A 7,045-nucleotide genomic window follows, 5' to 3' on the forward strand; every position below is an offset into this window, starting at 1 on the left:
GATGTTTTGTTCCTTAAAAATGTTACTATTTAGAATCTTGCATTTATCTGCATAATCATTAGATATTTTAAGAATAATACCACTATGTGTGAAATATGACTAAACAATAAACCAAAGTAAGAAGAGAAATTGTTAGATTAATTTTTATATGTGTATATTTAATTATCAATGAAACAATCTGCACTCCTTGTAGCATTTGAGTTTGATAGGAAAACGAAGACAACAAAAAAGAAAAAAGAAAAAAAAACTGGATAGTAGTTGCTAGCCGCATTTGCTACCCACCTGCACATACGGTGCCGTTAGTGCTCCAAACCGCATATGCAGTTGTATATTTGCTTATTGAAAACGCTACCAATGTTTGCTTAGTTTGGCAAGTCCTGCTACGTTCAAGTGCTGTTATTAATATATATATGTCTTTATAAAACTTGCTGTCAGACTCATCCGTTTTTTCATGATTGTAGGCAAGGGTAAAGACTAGTGGCCTTCCTCTTAGACTTAAGAAGTCTCAAGAGAAGCTGACTGCCCCTACCCATGTCTGTCAGCATCCAATCTTTTAACTATCATCCTTTGCCGCCATTTCTACCACTCGGCTTCTTATTTTCTGTTTTTCTCTTTTGGCAACTATCTCCGCCACTAAATAAGCTATACGTACTCTTTCTGCTTTCTTGATTTTTTTTAAAAAGAGTTATTTTTCCGTCTCAGAGGATGGAGCCAAAGCTTTATTGCAACTGTATAATCATCGGTGGGAATGCTCAGGTTCTCTCTATTACTTTCCATGCTTCTTTTCCCTTTGTTTTCCAAGCCATTCTTGTATCAGCCCTGTTAGCAATTCTTGTCAATTCAGGAGCTATTCAAAAATAATTTGAAACACTAGTTTAACAACGACTCACGAATATAGTTTCATGTCTAGAATATTTGAGCATTCTACTCACAAGATAATGCTGATGCATGATGCTCCATCCAATTGGGGTTTCGATCTGCTGAGGGTGGGTATACACACTTTTATCCGCACCACCCACCTGTAGGGATGCCAATAGCTAGAATCAACGTCTCGAACTATGCCAACAATGACCTCTCGCGACTCGGTGTAAATAGAGCTAGAACAACTTTTATCGTAATTAGTGCGCCTCAAATCTGTCGGAATGTCAATCTAGACTTTCGAGCACGTCTAATAGGGAACACACTCCGATCGATCACCGACATTGCTTAGGAGCAATATCACCGGTGCATCGCTTAATCGCCAGTGCTCCAATTCCGCATAGGCTCTTAGTTCTACCGCGAGATGGCACACCTTGATGCATCCCAATTCCAATCCTCAAATTCCACGTGGCTTGCCACTAGCTCAAGGTCTTACCAAGTGCACTTCATCTTCTGATACCATATGCCACGGTTAATGTCAAATCACTTTCGGAACGAGCTCACACGAACACTCCGTTCGCGAATTCGAGTCAAACTCCTCGATAAGGCTATCCACCAAATCGCTCTCCTCGGTCTCCACAGGTGGACCAAAGGCCACCAATCATACGTAGGCCTACTGCCTAAACCTGTCTCAATACGTAGCGTCTCTCGCTCGCAAATGCCGACCCAATCGTCATCGGGCGAAATTCTCACTTGGGAATTCGCACACACTCTAACCAGGAGCAATTATGACCCCAAACCACTATAAATCCTTGGGTTGGGTCACAACCGAATTCTCGGTACACTATCAACCACACGATCTAGTACGTATGTAACACACCGAACCTTCGTAAATAGTGAGGTTCGAGTGTTTGTTTTGTGTTTCGAACTTTTCCACATTTCGTGGAGGGTCGTGGATAGTGTTTCAACCTATGGTTCGAGTCCCGAGAATTGAGGTTCAAACTTGGCACCAAAACTCAAAAATTTGGATTATTGGTGTAATACACTGAACTTTTGCAAATTGCGAAGTTCGAGTGTGTGGAATGAAATGTGGAACTATCCTATATGTTCTAAAAGGTTTGAACAAATTTTTGAACAAGTTAGAGGATGATTGGAAAGCTAGAAGTGAGAAAGTGCATTGCAATTTCGAAATTTGCATTTTCTGCATTGGTGTACCGGTACAAGCATAATGCTGTACAGGTACAGCAAGCAGCAGCAGCAGCAGCAGCTGCGTGGCAGCTTGGACATTTTGGTCTTTTTACTCAGCAAGCTTATCCCTTTTACCCCCAGCTCGACTCCTGCAACCTGGATAAGCACCTCTGAGCTCAGCAAGGAGGTTTGAGGGTTTCCTTCTCTCTCTCTAGGATTTCTTTCTCTCTCTACAAAGAAATCGTCGATTTCGTTCGTTTTCATCGCGACGTTAGTTTTCTGCGGGTTGCGAGCGTCGCAGAGCTTACATGGAAGTATGAGGGAGGATTTTGGAGAGTTTTTCGCAGCCCTGGACCAGTAGAGTCCTGGTTGGATGTTCGATAAGGTAATCGACCCAATTTTTTTCCGTTATCGACGTTCTTTTCGTCGCTTTGAGTATTGATTTTGGATGTTTGTTACTCCAGCTGAGAGAGAAGAGGTTTTATTGTTGAAACAGGGTCAGATATTGTAGCTTGGCTCAGTTGGGACTAAGTTTCTGATCAAAGAAGGTAAACTACTTCTTTTCTTTATTGTTTGGGCGTGAATTCCCCGATTAAAGGCTGATTTTGGAATCGCTGTTCGCAGCAGGTTTTTGAATTAAACTGAGCTTAATTGGTGACATTGGGGATTGGTTTAGAAGGTGTTCTAACCCAGAGTAAGCAGGAATTTCTGCTAGAAATCTAATTTTACAAGAATTCGGCTATTTTAGCTAGTATACTAGCATTCTAATGCCGTTTCGATGTTGTTCGCAGCAAGAGTGCGATCGACTTTTGGAGTGACTTCAGCTGACTTGTGAAAGCTCTTGAAGACTCAACTTGAGGTATTAAGCTAGCCGAAGCAGGGAATTAAGTTATTACTTTGTACTATGTGTGATTGGAGCCGAAATTGGATTATTAAGTAATCATTTCGACGCGGTTTTGATGCTTTGTTTTCAGCAGGTCCAGAGACCGTTTGAGCTGAGTTTGGAGCTTCTGTTGGGCTGTTTTGAGCTTAGTGATAAGTGGGTTTGACCTAACCAGAGCAAGTGAAGCTCCCCTATGTTCTATATGTCACTATAGAATGGATTTTGTAGTGCGTTTTTTGCGACTATGTGATTGATATGAATTTGGACATCTTTGTCACCATGTTTAATATGTTTGCCATTGTACCTCTATGAAGTAGAGATGAAGTAGAAAAACTGCATGCATAAAAGTATTTATGATCATGTCTAATACTGTAAAATGACTTATGAACAAGTGTAGAATGCACTTATAAAGTAGAGAACAATGACATTCTCTTGACTCTAAAATAGAGAATTATGACATGCTTATGACTATGCTGACAGCGCCATAATAGTGGAAAGATTATAATGCCATGTGATTTAGCATTACTCTTACATGTTTACATTCTAGTGGATACTAGTTCTGGTTACTATTTATGTATTGAAAGTCCGATCAGAGGATCGAGGGTAAGAACATTGCAAATGAAAACATGATAATTGAGACATGTGGATAGTGGAATATGCTTGCTTGCCATCGTGCTCATTCGAACACGCTTGTGAGGATCGCTCCCTACAAGCCGGCACTCCGGAGTTGGCCTACACGACAGTTGCTCGCCCGTGGGGGATTGGGTGCCGAAGTGGATTGCCCTGGGGAGTGTATACTACCATGGGGCCATTAGGCGCGGCGCAAGATGGGCTACCTTGGGTAGATTCTTATGAATGAAATAAAAGTACTATATGATAAAGGACAGTAATGAATGGTCATCAGTTATAGTGTACAGTATTTACTTACACATCCATGTTCATGTTTGTGTTTATAGTAGTTGCTATACTTCTATTACTCAGCTGATTCATTACTGCAGAAATCATGATTACATGTGATTACATGCCTATTGCCTGTTAGCATTGCATATATATATATATATATATATATATATATATATATATATATATCATGCAATTGTCGCTTTTACTTTCATTTAGTACATCATGAGCCTAGTGGTGTAATTCGCCGAGGCTAGCGGCTTACCCACTGGGAACTATTGTTAATAGTTCTCACGCCCTTTTTTTTATTGTTGTTTTTACAGAGCCGTCTACAGGAGAGGCTAGGGATCGTGGCAAGGGAGTCGCGTTTAGCTAAACATTGCTAGGAGCGTGCTAGTCGATCACCTTGCTACTCGGGCTACGGCCGAGGGTGATCTCCAGTTTATAGAGAGACTACCATTGTACAGATATTTTGTGTACCCTGTGTTGTAAATGAGTTTTGGATCCAGATGTGGCAGTCTTAGTACTTTCTTTTGTACTTATATTTTGAGTTGAACACTCTCGTTCTTTTGTTGATAGTCTTTGTGACTTTTACTATGCTCTGATATCAGAATAGGATTATGTTATGTTTTTACTCCTATCGACCTGTTTCTTGTAGACGCCTTATATACTGCAGGTATACGGCGGGTCTGTGCACGTACCGGATATACTTCCGCTGGTACCCGGGCGTGACAATTGGTGTGCTCTCGGGTGGCTGTCTGTAGGGTGGCGTACCGGTACGCGTTGATGGCTGTACCGGTACAGCCATCGCCGCTGGCCGCCAGTGTGCCAACCCGAGGCTCCGGTTGGGCTGGTTCGCAGGTTGTGTACCGGTACACAAACCCGTGTACCGGTACACAATGCCGATTCGGCTGTTTCGGGGAGGGGTGTATTTACACTTGTTACAACATCTATATAGGTGACCCCAGCCCCCTTAGCTGCTCTTTTTGAGCCCTAACCAGTGGAGATCAAGGTGAGTCCCCCCTTCCCTTATTTGATCTCCATTTTTGGTGGATTTTATGGTGTTTTGATCTCTCCTTTCTTCTCCTCTTTGCTTTCTGTTGGGTTTTCTCCATAGTTGAAGATTTGGAGTTTTGAGAGGAGCTTGTTTGTGAGGAGACCTCCAACCCTAGCTGATTTTGGACTTGGTTTGAGGCTATCTAAGAGGTTAGTAACATGTATTTTCCATTTAATACATGGTTCGATAGATTTTCTTGTAGGAAACCCTAGATTTTTGATTTTAGGGTTAGAAATGGGGATTTTGGATTTGTAGCTTCTAGAACCAAATTGATTGGTTTAGAACTTTCCTTTAGGTTGGTTTTGAAGGATTCTTACTTCCTTTTTGGAGATCAAGAGAGAGATATTCACTATTTTCGGTGAGTTTTTTCCCATCTTAGCCTGAAAAGCTTAATGTTTGAGCTAAGTGTTGTCCGTATGGTTTTTGTGACACTTGTTTCCATACCTTTAGGGTACTAGGAGAGTGGAGGACACCCTCGTCGGAGCTATCGAAGGGTTCCGTTGTCGTTGGTGGGTTTGGCTTCATTGATATAGGAAGAAAATACCTCCTATGTGGGTTTATTGTCTTCATTTACTATAAACGCATCCATATTCATGATAAGTAGAATTTATACGAATTTTGTAGCGCCTAAAACACATGCATTATGTATCATGATAATTTCACTCTATGTAGTAGAGCCATATGAGTAGTATGCATGCATGTGCTATGTTGTCTTTATTTGCAATTCATAAAGATGTCTCTTATGTGGAAAATGACTAGAATTATGTACTCTTGAACATAATTGCCATCTTATGACTTAGTGAGCAAAAGTGTCATAAAGGGGCGCTTGAAGTAGAAAATTGTTGAACTACAACTTGGAGACATAGTGTTAGGCCACCTAGACATCTGCTATATTCCATGTTTTAGACATGATGACATAGAAATAGGCCATTGAGACAGTTGTTATATTCCGTGTTTTAGACACGATGACATAGAGACAGGCCTTTGGGACATGTGCTGTATTCCGGGTTTGAGATCCGATGAAACAGTGATGAACCACTGGGACCTGAGACGGACTTATTCGTTGCAAGCCATTGTGCTCATTCGCACATACTTGTGAGGGTCGCTCCCTACAAATCGGCACTCCGGAGATAGCCATCGCGACATATGCTCGCCCGTGCGTGATTGGGCGCCAAAATGGGATGCCGTGGGGAAAGCTCATTCCTAGAGTGGGGATGTTGACTACCACGGGGCCATTGTTTGCACGGCGCAGGCCGGACTACCTACGGGTAGCTTCCACAGGATTGGGTTATTGGTGACATATTGTACCTTTTGGACATTGACTAGAATAGTAAATAATGACATCTTTACTATTTACATTGTGGACATTGGGTTAGTTGCATACTTATGCATTTACATGTCGGATACTCTTGTGCATATGCTGGTAGTAGTTATTTTATTACTTATGCAAACTCCTGTTAAGTAGAGATCTGGTAATAGTTTATTACTTATGTAAGTCCATGCCAAGTAGAGATCATGTGGTAGATTATTACTAATGAAAGTAGTGACTTCATGCTATATTGAGATTCTATTTCAGCAAGTTAATGGTTCATATTATTCTTACTTGATTTATTTACCTTGCTTGCTTAGTTTTGAGCCTAGTGGTTCATTTCACTGAAGTCAGTAATTACCCACTGGGAATTATTATTTAATAGTTCTCACGCCCTCTGTTTTATATTTTCCTTTCAGAGCCCTCTGCACCGGCGGAGGCACGGGACCGCCGCAAGGGGATCGCTAGCTAGATAGCGAGGATTCACTCTTACTTTTAGGTGGTTTTCCCTCTTTTTATGTTTTCGGTGAGCGAGGAATTTTTGTTTACCATGTATAGAGACTACCTATGTATTCTTTTAGCACTTGTACTTTAGATCTTGGGTTGTATTACTTTATGGTTTATTAGTGATTTTAGCTCTCTACTCTTCTCATTGCTTTAGTCTCTAGATATTGTATAATGCTCTGATAATTCTAGATATTTTCTTCTATTGTCTCTTTTATCGTTTTGTTTTAGACGCCTTATATGTTTTAGACGTATGACGGGTCTGGACACGCGCCGGGCGGGCTTCCGCTAGGCCCCGGGGCGTGACAGATTAATTTAGTATCAGAGTCTATGGTTGAGTCTTAGA

At 41.3% G+C, this 7,045-nt stretch overlaps 1 long non-coding RNA gene across 2 annotated transcripts; it reads left to right on the top strand.

Moving 5' to 3' along the window:
* LOC109714759 lies at window positions 2,334-3,108 on the top strand. 2 transcript variants are annotated; one of them, XR_002217438.1, is made up of 5 exons: window positions 2,334-2,431; window positions 2,511-2,594; window positions 2,671-2,740; window positions 2,838-2,905; window positions 3,021-3,108. It is a non-coding gene; the product is annotated as an uncharacterized LOC109714759 (long non-coding RNA). The 2 variants fall into 2 exon arrangements; XR_002217437.1 differs by having other exon boundaries at window positions 3,024-3,108.

This window comes from Ananas comosus, linkage group 9 (assembly GCF_001540865.1).
Source record: "Ananas comosus cultivar F153 linkage group 9, ASM154086v1, whole genome shotgun sequence".
NCBI lineage: Eukaryota > Viridiplantae > Streptophyta > Magnoliopsida > Poales > Bromeliaceae > Ananas > Ananas comosus.